The sequence below is a fragment of the Hyla sarda genome, chromosome 3 (assembly GCF_029499605.1).
Source record: "Hyla sarda isolate aHylSar1 chromosome 3, aHylSar1.hap1, whole genome shotgun sequence".
Classification (NCBI taxonomy): Eukaryota; Metazoa; Chordata; class Amphibia; order Anura; family Hylidae; genus Hyla; species Hyla sarda.
In genome coordinates, this window is record NC_079191.1 from 214,234,090 (window position 1) to 214,254,444 (window position 20,355).

General features: G+C 38.9%; 1 protein-coding gene across 3 annotated transcripts in view; it reads left to right on the plus strand.

The window, feature by feature from the left end:
• HTR1E (5-hydroxytryptamine receptor 1E) overlaps window positions 1-20,355 on the plus strand; it is a 173,623-nt gene that overhangs the window by 88,135 nt on the left and 65,133 nt on the right. Inside the window, exon 1 of one of the 3 annotated variants that reach the window (XM_056566036.1) lies at window positions 3,632-3,795. The exons of the other annotated variants lie outside the window; for them this stretch is intronic. The gene's annotated coding sequence lies outside the window, so the exon portion shown is untranslated. Of the gene's footprint in view, window positions 1-3,631; window positions 3,796-20,355 lie in introns of those variants that run through there. 3 annotated transcript variants of the gene reach the window in all.

A 20,355-nucleotide genomic window follows, 5' to 3' on the forward strand; every position in this document is an offset into this window, starting at 1 on the left:
GACTGTGCTACCAATTTGACATTCTTGACATAAAGTAATGATACCAACTGACATAAGAGAAGAGGGAATATTTGTTAGGATTACATTTTAGGGATTGTAAACAAAAAGTTTTATTGAACGTGGCTGTAGGAGTGTGTAACTTTTGGCTTCAACTGGTACAGGTTAGTTATCTGTGGCATTAGTAACACAAGCAAACAGTTAAAAATGTACAGGGAGAAATAGAACATTTTACTAGGATGGCATTTTGAAGCTCAGCCAAAAATAGCAGTAAGTGCTTTGAACTCTTTTGTATGAATCACAAATTATACATGATGCTTTAAATACAATGAAGCCAACTTTTGCCTTATTCCCCATTTGGAAAACTATATATATAATTTTCTGCTATTCTTCATTTCTGTGAGTTTTTTCAAGAACTACATTTCAACCTAATTCCTTTCATTGCCTGACTCAATTACATTGACGTTTTATTCCAAACAGGCACAAGCTCTTCTCTGGTAAAAAACAAAACAAAAAACTGACTTTGTGATTCTAATAAATTGGTATAAAAAATATTGGCCTTTAGAACCTAATATACAATGGTGTTAAAAGGTTTATCATGGTGCAGCATATGCAATGAATAGCCACTTAATAAAAGACACCCACTTAGAAACACATTGGACCTCCTTGGGACTTGATTCCACCAGCTTTTGAAATTGTTCTACAGGAGTATTGGCCCACGAGGGCAGGATAGCGACTCACAGTTACCGCAGATCAGATGGAGATGCCGACATGCTATAAACAGCAATTTTTTTTTACTGTGTCCAAGAGATGCTCTTAAGATTACTGTAATGTTCCTGAAACTTGTCTGTGAGAATACAGCATGGTACATTGTCCATTGTGCAGGGGGTTGAACTTGGTTGCCACAATGCTTAGATAATCCTACTGTCCAGATGTCTAGCCACAGGGTTCAGAGAACTCAGAGAACCCAGAATGTGCCAAGAAAACACCATTATGTCACCTCCACCAGCCTGAATTGTTGACACAGAACTGGAAGGGTTAATTGAGTCATGCTGTTTGAGCCAAATTCTGACCCTACTATCAGCATGGTGCAACAGAGACGTGCAGCAAAAAACACCTATTTTTTAATAAGTTGTTTGTGGTTTCTTACCATACACCAAAAACATACTTAGTGGTTAGTTGGGAACATAGATTGAGATAAGATTTAGAAATCTTAATAAAATTTGCCACATGAAATGTTATTAAAATTTGGCCCAGAAGTTTTGGTATGTTAAAATTTTGATAAAAAATGTTGCACCCCCACTCTCATAGGCCCTCAAGTGTGATCCATTTGGTGTATTTTACAATTCCTCTATTTCTTGCTTGGGATTAGGCTTTTTAATAAATTCTATTGAAAAGAAAAACAAAAACCCTTGCTAGCTATACCTGGGAAAAGTTCTATTTCGAATTATGCCACAGGATGAATTTTAATGGCCTGCAGAAATGTTGGATTGATACAGAACAATACACCTTTCTCTTGTAGGCACAGTTTAGATTTTCCGCCAGAAAACTTATATTTATTAACATTTGAATTAGAATTTGCTACCAGGAGATTTCAGTGCATGTTCGCGGTTTCCCACCGCAGCACAGTGGCTCAGTGGTTGGCATTGTTGTCTTACAGTGCTGGAGTCTTGGGTTGAAATCCAACCAAGGATGACACCTGCCTGGAGTTAGTATGTTCCTCACAGTGGGTTTGTAAAAACCTGTAGCGGCAGAGTCGTGACTGGAGAGGGGCAACCTGGCGAGACATGTGACTGGCAGGTCATGTCCATCATCATCACATCGGACACAACAGCCTCATCCACCAGCTATGCCTGTGAAAAGTCCACTTACCTTTACAATGCCTCCCCCCCAAGTCCTTGTGCCCCAATTTATGCCTCTATACCACCAACTCCTACTTCTACATCAGTAACAAGAATAATTGAGTTATCATATGGACACATTATAAATTTGAATAGACCTGTATAAAAGTTTGCTTGATACAGAACAATATGAATTTTTGGTGGCAGTAAATAAGACTAGCCAGGACACATGTCTATTAGCAAGAAGAAGATTTCAATTTAATTTTGATGGCTTATGTTGAACAATATAATGTTTTTTGAAGCGCTAAATTAGATTTTCTTCAGCTGTAAGCATTGTTACCTTCATCATCATGTCTTGTGCCTCTGGTTATGTCTGGAAAAAGTCCATGCTCCCTCATATATACACCATGTCTATGGCCCTCATTTACTATTGCAAACCCGACATGTTTTGTCGGGTTGTGCGCCAGATTCTGTCGCATTCTGCCAGAAATTCTGTCTGTGCCAGATTTTGCACCAGAATTGGAAAAAAAACTGACTCTCTCTCCATTTTGCTAAGAAAACCTGAAAAAGGGACGTGGCTACCGGGAAAATGGGGCACAATCTCCGAAAAGGGGCGTGTTCCCGACATTTTCACAAAAACCCAACATATTTACTAAGGTTTCCACAGAAAATGTGGTGGATTTGAGCTGAGGAAAACCAGACAGATCAGAGCATGTGTAAAAAAAAGCAAAGTTTAGGGAAAGTGGAAAATGTAGGGAAACCTTAGTAAATACTGTGGAAAATAAATCGTAGGGAATTAAAACCCACAAAGAAACCTACACTCCACTCTTAGTAAATAAGGGCCTGTGTGTCTTTTCATATGTCTCTACAACACAGGCTTCTCCTCAGGCCCCTGCTTTTTAAGTCCTAGCATCTTAATCCTTCTTTACTTTCTCCCGCGCATAAGCATTTTAAGTAAGACATGGGTCTGTACTTCTTCATCAGTTTGTTATATCATTGTGATTGTTTGCTTGGAAAAGTCTGTACTCTGTTGGACTGGAGGATTTTGTAGGAATATTTGGACTAAATAAATTTTGCTTGTTCAGGGTTGAATCAATAGGCATTGAAGGGGTTATTCTGGATAAGAAAACATGGTTCATTTTTTTCCAAAAACAGCACCACTCCAATCCCCGTTGTGTGTGGTGTTACAATTTGGCTCCATTCCCTTCAATGTAACTGAGTCATAAAACCACACACTAACTGAGCACAATGGTTGGCGCTTTTTCTGGAAGAAAATGGCTATTTTTTTTTTTTAATCTTGGATAATCCCTTTAAAGAGTGAACAATTCTTTGTCCTGCTTTACAGCTCATTGTAAATAAGCAGCTTATGATTTCTCTGTGGTGTAAATATTCTTGTTGAATATTTTAAATGTCCCTAAGTGAGTTAAACCAAACCAAATATGAATTGTCATATAAAAACCAATACTATCTAAGTGAGCCTCATTTTTCAGCTTTACCAACAAATGTAATGCTATATCATTATCATATCAGTTGTATAATGTGTAAGGGGGACAGGACATCTTATGACAGTTTAGTTTTTATTTTGTTTCTTAATATTTAATTTTACACATAATGAGGGAGATTTATCAAAAACTGTCCAGAGGAAAAATTGCTGAGTTGCCCATAACAACCAATCAGATCGCTTCTTTAATTTTTTAGAGGCCCTTTTCAAGAATGAAGGAAGCAAACTGATTGGTTGCTATGGTATTGATAAATCCCCCCCTATATTCATATAATTAACCATACTTTATCTCATGCAAATACATTTAACATTTAATTTACATCTTCTAACCTTATCCATTACTTTTTCCCAGACTGACAATGGTGGTAACTGGTTAGAAAACCAAGATGTTAATATCATCAATCCTTCTTTTCCTTTTTTTGTTGGTGTACCTCTGACATGTCCCCTAAAATAAAGGTAAAATATGTAAAAGTTTTAAAATATCATTATGTATCGCCTCCCAGAATATTTTAACAATAGGGCAGCTCCATAACATAATGTATGATGTCGGTATCTTGCATTTAACATCGAGAGCAAGCCAAAGATTGACTTTTAGAATTATCTTATTTAAATTACTAGGGGTATAATCGGTGTACAATCTTAAATTGGACCAATCTGTGATTTTTTTTTAAATAAAAGGTTCCATAGGATTATCTAAAATGTTAGACAATTCCTCACCTTCTATAGGTCGTGGATCTTTTTCCAACTCAGTTTTGCTATTAAATTAAATTATATTGAATTGATTATTTTAGGCCACTTCATTACATAAGCTTTTATAGGAAAAAGAAAGGTCTCTCTGCGGTGTTCCCCGCAAAGATTCAAGAATATAATCAGATTTAATTTTAAAATATATTGAGTGTTAAGGTTCATCATGAAACATATCCTAAAGTGACAGCTTACATTAGGATACCTGATTTCTGGGATGGCACAGACTATAAGAGCAGGGTAATGGATTCTGACTTAAGCAAATTTCTCAGAGCTTTTAGGTGTTTAAAGAGTACCTGTTACCAAATAAAACTTTTAATATAGTGTTACTTGTGTAATTAGCGGACACTTTCCCATTCACTTGCTTTAAAAAATGATAAAAATAAATATGTTTAAAATGTAATAGAAAAAGTGGCCACTAGGTGGCTCTGTTCTGGTCCCTGCCACAATCAATACAGTGAGTTTGGTCTCTCCCCCCCCCCCCCCTCCAGCCTGGCAGTGCTTCTCTGCACTGAGCTTGATTGACAGCTGCACAGAGTCTCAGTGAAAGCTGCAAAGAGCTTCATTGAAACATGCATAGAGCCTCACTGAAAGATGCACAGAGCCTGAGGTCTTCTATTCATCACAGCTCTGCAACGATGTGAGGGCGGAAGTGGTCCCCCAGCAGGCTTCAGTGATGTCATGCCTGCTGGGAAACACCCACTTTCTCATGCTGGGAGATTGTACTATGTCAGCAAGAATAAAGATATGATACACAGCCTTTTAAAGCTCTGAGAAATGTTTTAAGGGTGGGAGGGGTGTTAGGAGTAATTAAGAAACATATGCTGAGTTTGTTTACAAAAGTTTATTTGGTGACATTACTTTTTAAGCTCTTCAGGGATGGTAAAGGCAATCTATTCATCAGGGTAGACAATTTTTTTTGTTGACAGGCAAAGGAAATCCAGTTATCCGAGGTAAAATTTCCATGGATAAGGGTTGTCTCAGTAAAAATGTTCTCAGTGTATGCCAGTTTAATTGCATATTGACACTGGTATGGTCTAAGGACAGAAGAAGTATGGTTAACTTTTGAAACAGTGTTCAAATTGCAAATGGACAGTGGCTGGGGTATAACTGCACATTGTCAATGTGCGTGTTAGGCTAAACAAACACAGGTTTTCTATTACTGCAGTTACGTTTAATGTCCTTAAACTTGGGTACCCTTTCTGACTTTGTTATTAGGCCCATTTAATCATAGCTATTCCCTCTGGGACAAAGACCTTATACACAAAAGAGGCCACATAGTGTGGGCTTTTTAGATAACATTGCTTATCATCAACTTTATCAAGAATAATTGTAATATCTACCACAATATGCAAATGTTTCAACTTTTGTGTACTAGTAATAATTTGCATAACCTGATCCATGTTTAACATATAAAAAAGGATATCAGGGTAAAGCCATGATTAATATTTTAAGTAAATAGGAACATGAAGTAGTAGTTGTTGATCAGCGTTTGATACGTGTTAAGTAAAATTTACATTTGATGTTCAGCTACATTGAAGTATTGCCTAAGCATAAACAAAATCAAACTTGTTACCCATATTAACCCCAGCAGCTTGTTATAGAGATCAGGCTCACAACGCATACAGTCTTTCGTTGTTTAATTTGCATTGCTTTGACTATAGCCATAAGCTTATCAATAAAGCTTGCACATATGAAGGACTGTCATTTATCTTTCTATTGTGTCAACCTCAAAGTCACTTTTTCAGATTCTTCTTTTATGTGCTTCCCATCATGCTTCAGACATAATAACTAGAACAAACTGTCAATTAACACATCTTCATGAGCAAAGCACTTTCTAAAATAAATAGTATTCCTAAAAACATGTTTTAGCTGATTTTTTTTCCATTTGTTAATTAGTACTTATAGCTTCAAAAGAGAGTAAAAAAAAACGACAGTGCTTTTCTTTTTTGTGTGTATTTCATGATGCAGTTCTTTGGGATCTTTTTCCTCCAAAATAGTGTGCTTTAGTACATGTTTTTTGGATACATTTTTGTCAGTGGCATTTTTATGACTTATGTGACATCTAAAAGTAAGCACAGCTACAAGAACGTGGTCTAAGATGACAGGCAGGAAGTGCTCAAAACCAAAATGCGGATGTGCATTTATACTAAGGGAGAGCAAGTCCCATACTTGTGGTCCGTTGCTATGGGCAATCCCCAGCAAACATTGCATACAATGGAGGATGCCTGCAACCGACCACAAGTACCACGATGGCATCCTTCCCCGATGATGGGTGTGGATGTAAATCATATAAAGTACAGTAGTACAAAAACACAACAACTACAAATATAGGTGCACTACTGAGGTGGATGTAACAATGACATCAGCTAACCCTCAAAACTGATGTAAAATTGAGACATTAGCCAGTATATCCTTATATGGACATACCTGTGCCCACACACCAACGCCATTATGTGACATCTAGCATCAACATTTTTTCTTGCAATTTTTATCAGTGTTTTTCACAAAAACATATGAAACCAGCCTTAAAGGGGTACTCCGGTGGCAAACTTTTTTTTTTATCATCTGGTGACAGAAAGTTAAACAGATTTGTAAATTACTTCTGTTAAAAAATCTTAATCCTTCCAGTACTTATTAGCTGCTGAATACTACAGAGGAAATTATTTTCTTTTTGAAACACAGTGCTCTCTGGTGACCTCTGCTGTCCATTTTAGGAACTGTCCAGAACAGCATATGTTTGCTATGGGGATTTTCTCCTACTCTGGACAGTTCTTAAGATGGACAGAGATGTCACCAGAGAGCACTGTGCTCGTGATGTCAGCAGAGAGCTTTGTGTTCTAAAAAGTAAAGAATTTCCTCTGTAGTATCCAGCAGCTAATAAGTACTGGAAGGAATAAGATTTTTTTTTATAGAAATAATTTACAAATCTGTTTAACTTTCTTGCATCAGTTGATTAAAAAAAAAAAAAAAGTTTTCCACTGGAGTACCCCTTTAGGGTCAATGATCTAAGTTTGATTTTTAGGATTGTCTTACTTATTGGCTTGTCTAAAACCAGTGGAAACAGGACTATTACTTAGACCAGTGTTCCCAAACCCTCTTAGCCTTGGGGCAGCCCTGGGGGGGGGGGGGGGAAACTGTACCTTGGGGCACCCCTACCAAATATTTATTTTTAAAGCCAACAAATGGCTAAAACAAGTAACACAATAAATCTAGGTCACTTCTTGTAGCTTTTAGCACCTAAATGAAATATAAAAAAAGTCTTTCCTTTTTAGTGTCATACCTGGGCCCTCTACTAGTAGTAATCACAAGGCAGCCTTTCGAGGGTAGGCCGATTATGTAATACGGCAGCATCACTCTGAAATGCCTCCCCCACCTGCCTCATCCTAGTCTCTGACAGGCTGCTCAAAAGTAAGCATTGTTGAATTTGTAGGGTCTAGTTCTGAGATTTTCCAGATAGAATTTCCAATTGGAAATTCCTAGTGGAAATTTGGGTGGCAGCAGTCTTCCTTTGCTGTCAACAGGATTCTGTTGCTAAATTTCCACTCTTTCAGAGGAGTTCTGCACTGACAGCATTGCCGTCAATGGGGAACGGTATACACGTCCACGCAGTCACAGTGCTGTCTGCACCTGCCGCACTCAGGTCTCTGTCTGGAATTTATCCAGGGGAAAATTCTCAGTGTGAATTGGCCCTTGCAGTAACTCCCTAGCAGTAATCACATTCAGGGCTCATCTCACCCGCCCTCATCAGTAACTACAGTGACTGCTCATGGCTATATAAAGACTCATTCTGGCCCCTTATATAGCCTCTTTTAGGCAGTTATACTATAAGGTATTTCATATCCCCCTTTTTAAAGGCATCTCATCTACACCTCTGCAGTAATCATTAAAAAACAACTACAAAAATAGAGAAACAGAACATGGTTGTGCATCCACAACTTGTCCAATAATCTACTTGCTTCCCAGCATAATTTCAAAAATGAACAGGTTGTTAGTATACCTTTTGATCAAAACGTGCAAACCTACTCGCCATGTTAAGGCCACCTGATAAGAGTTGGTCCCTAAACCAACAATGGTGTAACACCGGGCAGTGCCCCCCACCGCCACAATACCAAGGCCCACAGGGGGAATGACCCACTGCTGCCTGGCCAGCACCACACCAGTGCAAACACCTACCACCTTTGTTCACTGTCAGAAAGCTGGGATGGAATGGAATAGCATAGTATTCTATAGAGGATTTTACTTGTCCTAAATGTTGACACAATAGCAGCAAGACATATTATGGCAGTACCAGCTTATATGTTTTATAGTGTGATTAGAACAAGCTTCAAATTAACACTATTTTAACTTGTCAATAAAATCAACTTAGTATGAAGTGAGATATATATAAAAGGAAGATAACAAATAACATATATTTCATAATTATAAAGAAAGCAAGCAGCACTGAAAGAAGGAATGGTATCTGAGACTAGAAGACTGATGAAAATCATCATTATAGTATAAAAATAGAAAGTTATAGGCAGCAAGCACTTGATGTTATTTAACAAGTTGCTAGGGAGAGTTGTCTATTATACTTTAGCGATATGATCCTTGAACTAAGTCATTTCCACTAACTGACTTACCAGTAAATATTTACATAAACGTAATAGGTGTCTCCAAGCAGACGGTTATTCAATGAAGTGGAAAATCATTTAACACAACCGAATTACCAATGTTTCCACATTAAAGGATCACCAATCTGAAAATGCAGTTTCGTCCAATACTGAGAAGAATTTTGACAGTTTTGCATAATCCAGGAAGCTACAATGTTTGTTGCTGTTTGTGGAGCCTCCCACTAGTCTATGATGAAAACAATCTGTTCAGGAGTGGTTCTGGATTGATCAAAACATCCTATATTGCAGAACAAATACTTTTCTATAAAAAGCAATAGAGTGATTTCCAAAGTGCTCTTTCTATGTAAGTGCTGCAGACACAAAAACAATTAAACTTGTTAAACGTTGCTCTTGAGAAAAGGATCTAGTAGACTCCCGCATCATATGCAACAAATGGGACTGGTTGGGGAGGGTTTATACCCATGAATCTACTCCGAGACACTTCAACGCTTGCTTTACACTGCACATTTACTTAGCAAACAGATTAAAATGTTGTTTTCTCAGTTATGCTTCCACTTAGATCAGAGACATTGATATATTTAAAGGAGTACTCTGGTGGAAAACCTTTTTTTTTTTTTTTAAATCAACTGGTGCCAGAAAGTTAAACAGATTTGTAAATTACTTTTATTAAAAAATCTTAATCCTTCCAGTACTTATTAGCTGCTGAATACTACAGAGGAAATTCTTTTCTTTTTGGAACACAGAGCTCTCTGCTGAATCACGAGCACAGTGCTCTCTGCTGACATCTCTGTCCATTTTAAGAACTGTCCAGAGTAGGAGAATATCCCCATAGCAAACATATGCTGCTCTGGTCAGTTCCTAAAATGGACAGAGATGTGCTCGTGATGTGCTCGTGATGTCAGCAGAGAGCACTGTGTTCCAAAAAGAAAAGAATTTCCTCTATAGTATTCAGCAGCTAATAAGTAGTTGAAGGATTAAGATTTTTTAACAGAAGTAATTTAAAAATCTGTTTAACTTTCTGGCACCAGTTGATTTATAAAAAAAAAAAAAAAGTTTTCCACCAGAATATCCCTTTAACGACGAAGGACGTATATTTACATCCTCCGTCGGCTCCCACGATATGCCGCGGGGTCACCCATCAACGACCAGGACCCACGGCTAATACAGGACATCACCGATCGCAGTGATGCCCTGTATTAACCCTTCAGACGCGGCGATCAAAGCTGACCGCCGTGTCTGAAGTGAAAGTGAAAGTATCCCGGCTGCTCAGTGAAATCGCGAAATCGCGGCGTCCCAAACAGCTTACAGCACACCGGGAGGGCCCTTACCTGCCTCCTCGGTGTCCAATCGGCGAATGACTGCTCCGAGCCTGAGATCCAGGCAGGAGCAGTCAAGCGCCGATAACACTGATCACAGGCGTGTTAATACATGCCAGTGATCTGTGTAAAAGATCAGTGTGTGCAGTGTTATAGGTCCCTATTGGACCTATAACACTGCCAAAAAGAAAGTAAAAAAAAGTGTTAATAAAGGTCATTTAACCCCTTCCCTAATAAAAGTTTGAATCACGCCCCTTTTCCAATAAAAAAAATAAAACAGTGAAAATAAAAATAAACATATGTGGTATCGCCGCGTGCGTAAATGTCCGAACTATAAAAAATATATCGTTAATTAAACCGCTCGGTCAATGGCGTATTTTTGGTCACTTTTTATACCATTAAAAAATGAATAAAAAGTGATCAAAAAGTCAGATCAAAACAAATGGTACTGATAAAAACTTCAGATCACGGCGCAAAAAATTAGACCTCATACCGCCCTGTACGTGGAAAAATAAAAAAGTTATAGGGGTCAGAAGAGGACATTTTTAAACGTATAAATTTTCCTGCATGTAGTTATGATTTTTTCCAGAAGTACGACAAAATGAAACCTATATAAGTAGGGTATCATTTTAATCATATGGACCTACAGAATAATTATAAGTTTTCATTTTTACCGAAATATGCACTGCGTAGAAACGTAAGACCCCAAAAGTTACAAAATGGCGTTTTTCCTTCGATTTTGTTGCACAATGATTTTTTTTTTCCGTTTCGCCATGGATTTTTGGATAAAATGACTAATGTCACTGCAAAGTAGAATTGGTGACGTAAAAAATAAGCCATAATATGGATTTTTAGGTGGAAAATTTAAAGGGTTATGATTTTTAAAAGGTAAGGAGGAAAAAACGAAAATGTAAAAACTGAAAAACCCTGCGTCCTTAAGGGGTTAAGCGGCTTACAGTGTTACCTATATTATTATTTATTTGTTTATTTACATAGCACCCTTGGTTCCAGAATGGTTTACATATGAGTGGTGTTAAGCAATTTGGAAGGGTCCAAAGAGGTAACAGATTCTCCTTTAAATGAAGGTTCAGCTTTTGAGTGACATTTCACAATATTCCACTATTTTGAAGGGGTAAGCAGACAATCTCATCTGTGTGAGAGGGTACCATCTGTCCCCCTGCGACAAATGAAATAAGTATCGGCATGTTGGCTTTCAACAGGGCCAATTTTCCTTTTGCTGTAGGAGATAACTGTATTCCATTGGCTTATTACCTTATTTTCAATGTAAAAATCATATATGCTCAGTCAAGGATGAATGTATCATGGTGAAGTCAGAAATACAGCTGTCAGCCAAGCTAGAGAGTCATTTATGAAAATATTATAATAAAAAAGAAGGCATAAATAAAGGCTTCCTGTACAATGCATTGTAGTATCCTGCAGCCATTGCTTATATAACAATTTGCAAGGCTCATAGTGGATTATAGGTTTTTTCTGACAACATCATATATGAAAACAATTGCAAACAAAAAATGGAAGAGGATTCTTGTTTGTTTTGTTATAGAAAATTTCTGATGGTTTTTAGCAACTTACTTGTGACAATTACCTTGTCACTGGTGTCCCACCTCAACCAATGATTGGCTGAGCTGCAAAGTAGTGTCCCATTTGCAGCTCCAGGAAGCAAATATCACTGGAGATTTGGTGCCTTAATAACAAGGCTGCGGGGGAGTGAGGAAGGTATATATTGGCTTTTTTCATGTTTTCACACAGCCTGGGCACATTTATGTTAAAAATGTTTTTGCTGGATAAGTATAGGTGAATAAATAAACCATACATGGGTCTGTCCAGTCTCTTATGTAGGAATGGAATTCTGATAAGAAATAACCAATTTCTAAGAATGATCACTTTCAACATGTTAAACACAATGTTTGTTGGGGTATGCGCCAGATGGAAAAGTAGAAGGGGTAGAGAGAAGAAAGGAGTTGGAGAAAAGTTGTGTAGTTAAGATGGTGTGGTTTAACATCTAGTTACAAACATAAATACATTTTTTGTAATGTAAGTTTGGCTGCATATTCAATCTGCTGCTTTTCTAAGTGGACTGAAGATATTCTGGAGAATGAGAGTTTTTAAATTTATTGACTTCAATAGACTTTTAACTGCATCTTGTCAATGTGTTTTGCTGGCTGCACATAAACTTTGCTTATCTAAAAGCAGTTGTTGGGTGATTCTATCATAAGAGGTGTGGAGTTAAAGAAAATGGTTTTGTGAGTTGTTTTGCTGGTGCTTCTGATAGCAGAGATAGGAGACATGTTCTTAATATTGTTAATAAAGAAAAATAGGAGGGGGAAGTGGATGTTTTTATCCATCTGGGTACAAATGACCAGGCTTGCAACAAGGTTTTAGAGGTGAAGAAAGCTTTTCACACACTTGGTAATGATATATGGGAGGCTGTATCCACTGTTTCATTCTCTGAAGTTGTGCCTGTGCATAACATTCAGAATGATAGGCAAATGCGCATTATGGAATTCAACTTATGGCTTGGCGAGTGGTGTCAGTAGCATAGCATAGATGCATTATTTCATCGATATCCCATGAGAAGAAGGTAGGTCAGGATGTGGCCGGAGACTCAAACAAACAACATGTTTCACGTCATCCGGGCAATTTGTCCAGCTGTAACTTGACAAAGGTCTTGGTTGGTGTGAAACATGTTGTTTGTTCCAGTCTCTTTCCACATATTGGTGCACATGACGTACGCCTAAAGTCATCTGCAAAACCAGACAAAAAATAAACATTGGGAACATAGGAAACACATTAGTAAAAGTAAATAGCCCCCAATGTGTCGTTTTTACCTAAAAGTGCACTGTAGAAACTAAACCACCTAAAATGTGCATAATGTTTTTTTTTTTTTTTGGTTTTTTATTTCACCCTGCAAATAATATTTTTAGCTTCATCATACATTTTGTGGTAAAATTAGGGATGTCAATAAAAATATTACAATTAGTTCGTCAAACAACAAGCCCTATAGATCGAAAATTTAAAGAGTTATGGATTTTAAAAGATGAAGAGGAAAAAATAAAAATCACTGCATCCATAAGAGTTTCACAAAATAAGTATGTTTAAAATTACCCTACTTTGACTCCCTATTACTTTTTTTCCCATTTATAAGACTCATAATTTTTTTATGTCATGATCTGTAGTTTTTATTGGTACCACTTTTACATATATATATCAAGCTTTTTATTTTTTCTCAGATGCGACATCACCAAAAATGAGCAATTTTGGACTTTTGATATTTTGTTACACTTACGGCATTCACATACGGGACCATTAGGGAAAGGGGGGGGGGGTATGTATTCACATTGTACATGTGGCAAGGGTAAATGTACGCCCTGGTGCGCTAAGTACCAGGCGGCCAGGGAGTACATTTATGCCCTGTGTCTAAAAGCAGTTAAAGATACATTCTTGCTGCCTACTGCAACCACAAGGGGGAGCTAACTTGAGATATATATATATATATATATATATATATATATATAACAGTTTTATTGAAGAGCAATATGAATACATATGCATCAGCAGCCTCTATTGTTAGCTGCCAGCAGTTTTTAAGGGAGGCTTGTCTGCTCTGTTGGGAGTAAAGGAGATATCGGAAAACAAGTATGGTTTTACTTTGCAGGCCTAAATGTTTGCCTGTAAATGGTTTTTGAATATTCAGTTTATTTGTGTAGTAAACTTGTAAAGTTGTAATGTTTCAAAAAATAACACTCAAGGAGATGAAGTGGCACTATTGTTGCTTTGCCAACAAATACTACAGGGCATCAGCTATTCTATTTGTCAATGCGGGAGACCTTGGTCCTTGGCATGCCAGTCTGGCACTGCTGGGAACCAGAGAACTCAAAGTCACAATATAATCCACTCAAAGAGAAAAAGTGGTTACCCACACTCACCGCTAGGCTTCAGCTAGATGACTCAGCTACATCGGCTTCCACGGACGTCTCCGGTGTCAGACTGTGCTACAGGGCGCTCAGAGGCGACTGTAGACTGGTTTTGCGCTGTTCGCGCTTCTTCAATTAACATGTGACCTTGTGCAATGCACTTCTGACATCTCAAAATCTCCTATTACTGAAGTGGTTGTGTGAACATCCTTTCAATGAAATTCTCTCTTTACCAAATAACCTTACATCTATTTGTTGAAAGTCTGGTGATAAAGTATGGTTTTTGTTTTGTTGTTTTTTTGTTTTTTTTCATATGAAATATGTTTTCAAGGATTCCTGTAAATGTATTTCTTTGTATTATGACCATAACCTTGATGTTCAAGCTTTTAGTCAGGTACAAACACATTATACACATCGCTCCAGTGGTGTTATTTCCTGCCTTATTATTAGGTTTATATGAATCATGTCTAATACCTATCTGATCATCCCATCACACATATTTTTCGAATTCCATTTATATTCAGATACCTTTAGTATTTACAATAAATCTTAATTGCATAACCTACAGAAGTAGAGAGATGATGAACTCTATCAAATTTCTGACCCCAAGTCATTTCCCCAAATCTTTTCCTAGATCTATCACTGAACACTAACTCTAACTTACCTATAGACTGCTGACCCTCATTGTTCCTGAAACTGCCCCTAATGGAAACTCTAAATTGAAAAACTGGCAAAAACAACAGGATCAATATACAAAAACTAAGTCTGGACAGTACCAAAATAATGGTAAAATGGCAAAATGCTACAAGATATACAAAACAGAGAAACAAGGACTACTCAAGAATGAACTAAAAACCAAATGGACTGACTACAAACTAAATTAGGCTACAAAAAGGTACCAGAAAAAAGTCATAGATTTTTAAAGATAGGCTAACAAATCAGAAACTTCTTCTCCAAATTAGTCCTGAGCTGAGCAGTGAGGTCTGCTGATCCACATCCAGTGATCAGCTATGAGGCAGTTACACAGCAACTATCTTAAATACAGTATCAGACAAAAAAGCTAGAGGACTTTGTTATTTGTAACAGAAACTGGGAGTTAGAAATTTAGGAAATAGTTTAGAGCAGGACATCGATTAAATATCACATTGACTCAAACTAAAATTTTTAATAAAATTACAAGGTCTGAAAATCATGTAATCATCTTTAAATGTAATGGGGAAAGTGCTTTGCCTAATACGGATATTTGCCTTTTGCAGTTTTTCTGTTCATTTTGTATTTAAAGTAGTATTATGTTCTGCTAATTCAATCATTTTCAACAACGAAAATGTATCCCTCATATTTCCAGTTTGTAAATCTACAGTAAACTTTTCTTTACAATGAGTATTAACCATTATCATATGCCTATATCAAATGTCTTTTCTCTACATAGTTTCCATGGTGATTTCCTACACAGTATAAGAGCTTACAGTTACAATGCACTTTCTAATGTCAGTTTTTTGATGTGTACTTGTCTTTTAGTGTTCATTATCTAAAACAAGGCATTAAGAATTTCAGATAATGACACATAGGACATGATGATGATGAACATACACACTGGTGTCTACATATATATATATCGGAGGTCAGAGCCCCCTCCCACCCCCATTATCTGACACTTTTCAACTATCCTTTGTATCCGGACAACCCCTCTAACATTTTATGCTTGATACCATATGCCTTTGAAAAGTCCAGATACACAACATCCACATCTTTGACTGTACTCCTAGAATATATGATCAGAGTAATCTGACAGGACCGATTCCTCATAAACCCTTTACTACCTTCAGAAGCCTGTATGTTGTGATTTGTTTGTTGCACATTAACCCCTTAAGGACTCGGGGGTTTTCAGTTTTTGCACTTTCGTTTTTTCCTCCTTACCTTTTAAAAATCATAACCCTTTAAATTTTCCACCTAAAAATCCATATTATGGCTTATTTTTTGCATCACCAATTCTACTTTGCAGTGACATTAGTCATTTTACCCAAAAATTCACGGCGAAATGAAAAAAATAATAATTGTGTGCCAAAATCGAAGAAAAAACGCCATTTTGTAAATTTTGAGGGCTTCCGTTTCTACGTAGTGCTACGTAATGAAACCTTGTCATTATTCTGTAGGTCGATACGGTTAAAATGATACCCTACTTATATAGGTTTGATTTTGTCGTACTTCTGGAAAAAATCATAACTACATGCAGGAAAATGTACACGTTTTAAAATGTCATCTTCTGACCCCTATAACTTTTTTATTTTTCCATGTGCAGGGCGGTATGAGGATTCATTTTTTGTGCCGTGATCTGAAGTTTTTATTGGTATGATTTCTGTTTTTATCTGACTTTTTGATCACTTTTTATTAATTTTTAATGGTATAAAAAGTTACCAAAAATAAGCTTTTTTGGACTTTGGAATTTTTTTGCGCGTACGCCATTGACCGTGCGGTTTAATCAATGATATATTTTTATATTTCGGACATTTACGCACGCGCCGATACCACATATGATTATTTGCACTGTTTTATTTTTTTTTATGGGAAAAGGGGGTGATTCAAACTTTTATTAGGGAAGGGGTTAAATGACCTTTATTAACACTTTTTTTTTAACTTTTTTTTTTGCAGTGTTATAGGTCCCATAGGGACCTATAACACTGCACACACTGATCTCTCATGCTGATCACTGGCATGTATTAACACGCCTGTGATCAGTGTTATCGGCGCTTGACTGCTCCTGCCTGGATCTCAGGCACGGAGCAGTCATTCGTCGATCGGACACCGAGGAGGCAGGTAAGGGCCCTCCCGGTGTCCTGTAAGCTTTTCAGGACTCCGCAATTTCACCGCGGCGGTCCCGAACAGCCCGACTGAGCAGCCGGGATACTTTCACTTTCACTTCAGATGCGGCGGTCAGCTTTGATCGCCGCGTCTGAAGAGTTAATACAGGGCATCACCACGAAAGGTGATGTCCTGTATTAGCCGTGGGTCCCGGCCGTTGATAGCTGCCGGGACCGACCCGATATGATGCAGGGACACCGCGGCATATCGCGGGAGCCGGCGGAGGACGTACATATACGTCCTGCGTTGTTAAGGGGTAAATGCTGTGATTCTCCTTTATCACCACATCCCATGTTTTCCTTAATGTACTGAGATACAGTAACTATCAATCTAATTAAATACACTGAACTCATTGTTGTTGACCTACAGCATCAGAGCATGTTTTCTGCTTTTTATGTGTTTAGTTGGTGCCACATGATTCGCTGTTTCCATTGATGTACAGGTTCCAAAAAAAAAAAAAGTGATCAGCAAATCTATATACTTTTCAATAATCAAATGTGCCTACAATTGTTCTGCTCTTTTACAGGTTCATAGGCATTGTTCATTTGATGGAGAATGGATCTGAAAAGCACTTTTTCCAACATATGGCACAACCAAACAGGAGAACATAAGCGAACCATATATTTTTTTAACCACTTAAGGACCAAGGGCATACAGGTATGCTTGGACCAAGGGCGTACCTGTACGCCTGTGGGAATTCTGGTCCCTGCCGCACGCCAGGCGGGGACCAGACCGGTATGCCTGCTGAAATCATTCAGCAGGCAGCCCGTGCAAACCCCTGGGGGGTCCTGAGACCCGGATAGCCTATTTGCGATTTTGGGTCAATCAGGTCTGCGGTGACTTGGAAAAAAAGGGTAAATGGGGCTGTCTGAGACAGCCCCATTCACATTTACCCAGCAGGAGTGAGGTGGCACGGGTGCGACCTCTCGATTGCGTGATTGACCGGTCGGAACGACTGACCAATCACTACCCTGCTGGGCGGTGATCGGGGCGGCGATCGGGGCCGACGGGGGTCTCCTACCTTTGCCCGGTGGGGGTCCCCTCAGGAGCGGCAGTGGTGGACAGGAGTGGTTAGGAGCGGTGGCAGGGACAGGAGCAGCGGCGGTGGTCCAGGTGACAGGATACAGCAGGAGGCGAGGCCTGTTCACCTCCTGCTGTTACTTAGCAACAACTCTCAGCATGCACAGCCAAAGGGCATGCTGGGAGCTGTAGTTTTGCATCAGCTGGAGTTCCAACTACAACTCCCAGAATGCCCTTTGGTAGTTTGTGCATTCTGGGGGTTGTAGGTATGCAACATCTGGAGGCCCATTTTTTCTATGAAAAAGTGTGCATCCAGCTGTTGCATAACTACAACTCCCAGCATGCACATACTACCAAGGGGCATGCTGGGAGTTGTAGTTGGAACTCAAGCTGTTGCATAACTACAACTCTCAGCATGCCCTTCGGCTGTCAATGCATACTGAGAGTTTTAGTTTTGCAACAGCTGTAGGCACACTGGTTGTGTATCACTGAGAGTTTGTGACCTAACTCAGTGTTTCCCAACAAGTGTGCATCCAGTTGTTGCAAAAATACAACTCCCAGCATGCACTGAGAGACCGTACATGCTGGGAGTTGTAGTTTTGCAACAGCTGGAGGCACACTGGTTGTGAAATACTGAGTTAAGTAACAAACTCTCAGTGTTTTGCAACCAGTGTGCCTCCAGCTGTTGCATAACTACAACTCCAAGCATGTACGGACAGCCAAAGAGCATGCTGTGAGTTGTAGTAGTGTGCCTCCAACTGTTGCATAACTACAACTCACAGCATGCCCTTCGGCTGGCAATACATGCTGAGAGTTGTAACAGCTGAAGGCTGAAGTTGTTTATCACTGAGAGTTTGTTACCTAACTCAGTGTTTAGCAACTAGTGTGCCTCCAGCTGTTGCAAAACTACAACCAACTCCAAGCATGCACTGAGAGACCATACATGCTGGGAGTTCTAGTTTTGCAACAGCTGGAGGCACACTGGTTGCGAAACCCAGAGTTAAGTAACAAACTCTCAGTGTTTTGCAACCAATGTGCCTCCAGCTGTTGCATAACTCCAAATCCCAGCATGTATGGTCTGTCAGTGCATGCTGGGAGTTGTAGTTTTGCAACAGCTGGGGGTTTTCCCCCCTCCCCCCCACATGTGAATGTACAGGGTACAATCACACTGGCGGGGTTTACATTGAGTTTTCTGCAGCAAATTTGAGATGCAGCAAATTTTCTGCCGCAGCTCAAAATCCCAGCGAGAAACTCACTGTAAATCCCAGCCCATGTGAATGTACCCTAAAAACACTAAACTACACCTACATAAAATAAAAAGCAAAACACTACATATACACACCCTTACACAGTACCCCCCCGCCCCCACCCCAATAAAAATAAAAAATGTCTTGTATGGCACTGTTTCCAAAACGGAGCCTCCAGCTGTTGAAAAACAACAACTCCCAGTATTGCCGGATAGCCACTGACTGTCAAGGCATGATGGGAGTTTTGCAACAGCTGGAGACATAATGTTTGGGAAACACTGCTGTAAATTATTTTGGTGGTGGATGCAAATCCCCAATTTAGGCCTCAAATGCACAAGAGCCCTGCGTATTTTAAGGCAACAGTTTAGTGCCACATATGGGGTATTTCCATACTTGGGAGAAATTGTGTTACAAATTTTCGGGGGCTTTTCTCCTTTTACCCCTTATGAAAAGGTACAGTTGGGGTCCACACCAGCATGTTGGTGGAAAAAAAGACCCCCAAAATTTGTAACGCAATTTCTCCTCAGTACGGAAATACCCCATATGTGTACGCAAAGTGCTCTGCGGACGCACAACATGGCTCAGAATTGAGAGAGCACCATGTACAATTGAGGTCTAAATTGGTGATTTGCACAGGGGTGGCTGATTTTACAGTGGTTCTAATATAAACGCAAAACAATAAATACCCACATGTGACCCCATTTTGGAAACTACACCCCTCATGGAACGTAACAAGGGGTATAGTGAGCCTTAACACCCCACAGGTGTTTGACGAATTTTCATTAAAGTTGGATGTCAAATGAAATTTTTTTTTCACTAAAATGCTGGTGTTACCCTACATTTTTCAGTAAATAGGAAATAGGAAAATAGGAACAAAAGCCACACAAAATCCATTTCTTTTGAGTATGGAAATACCCCATATGTGGATGTAAAGTGCTCTGCGGGTGAACTACAATGCTCAGAAGAGAAGGAGCTTCATTGGGCTTTTGGCAAGAGAATGTGTCTAAAATTGAAGGCCATGTGTGTTTACAAAGCCCCCATGGAGCCAGAACAGTGGATCCCCCCCACATATGACCCCATTTTGGAAACTTCACCCCTCACGTAATGTAATAAGGTGTGCAGTGAGCGTTTACACCCCACAGACGTCTGACAGATTTTTGGAACAGTGGTGCGTGAAAATTAAAAATTTTATTTTTCGTTTGCACAGCCCACTGTTCCAAAGATCTGTCAAGTGCCAGTGGGGTGTAAATGCTCACTGCACCCCTTATTAAATTCTGTGAGGGGT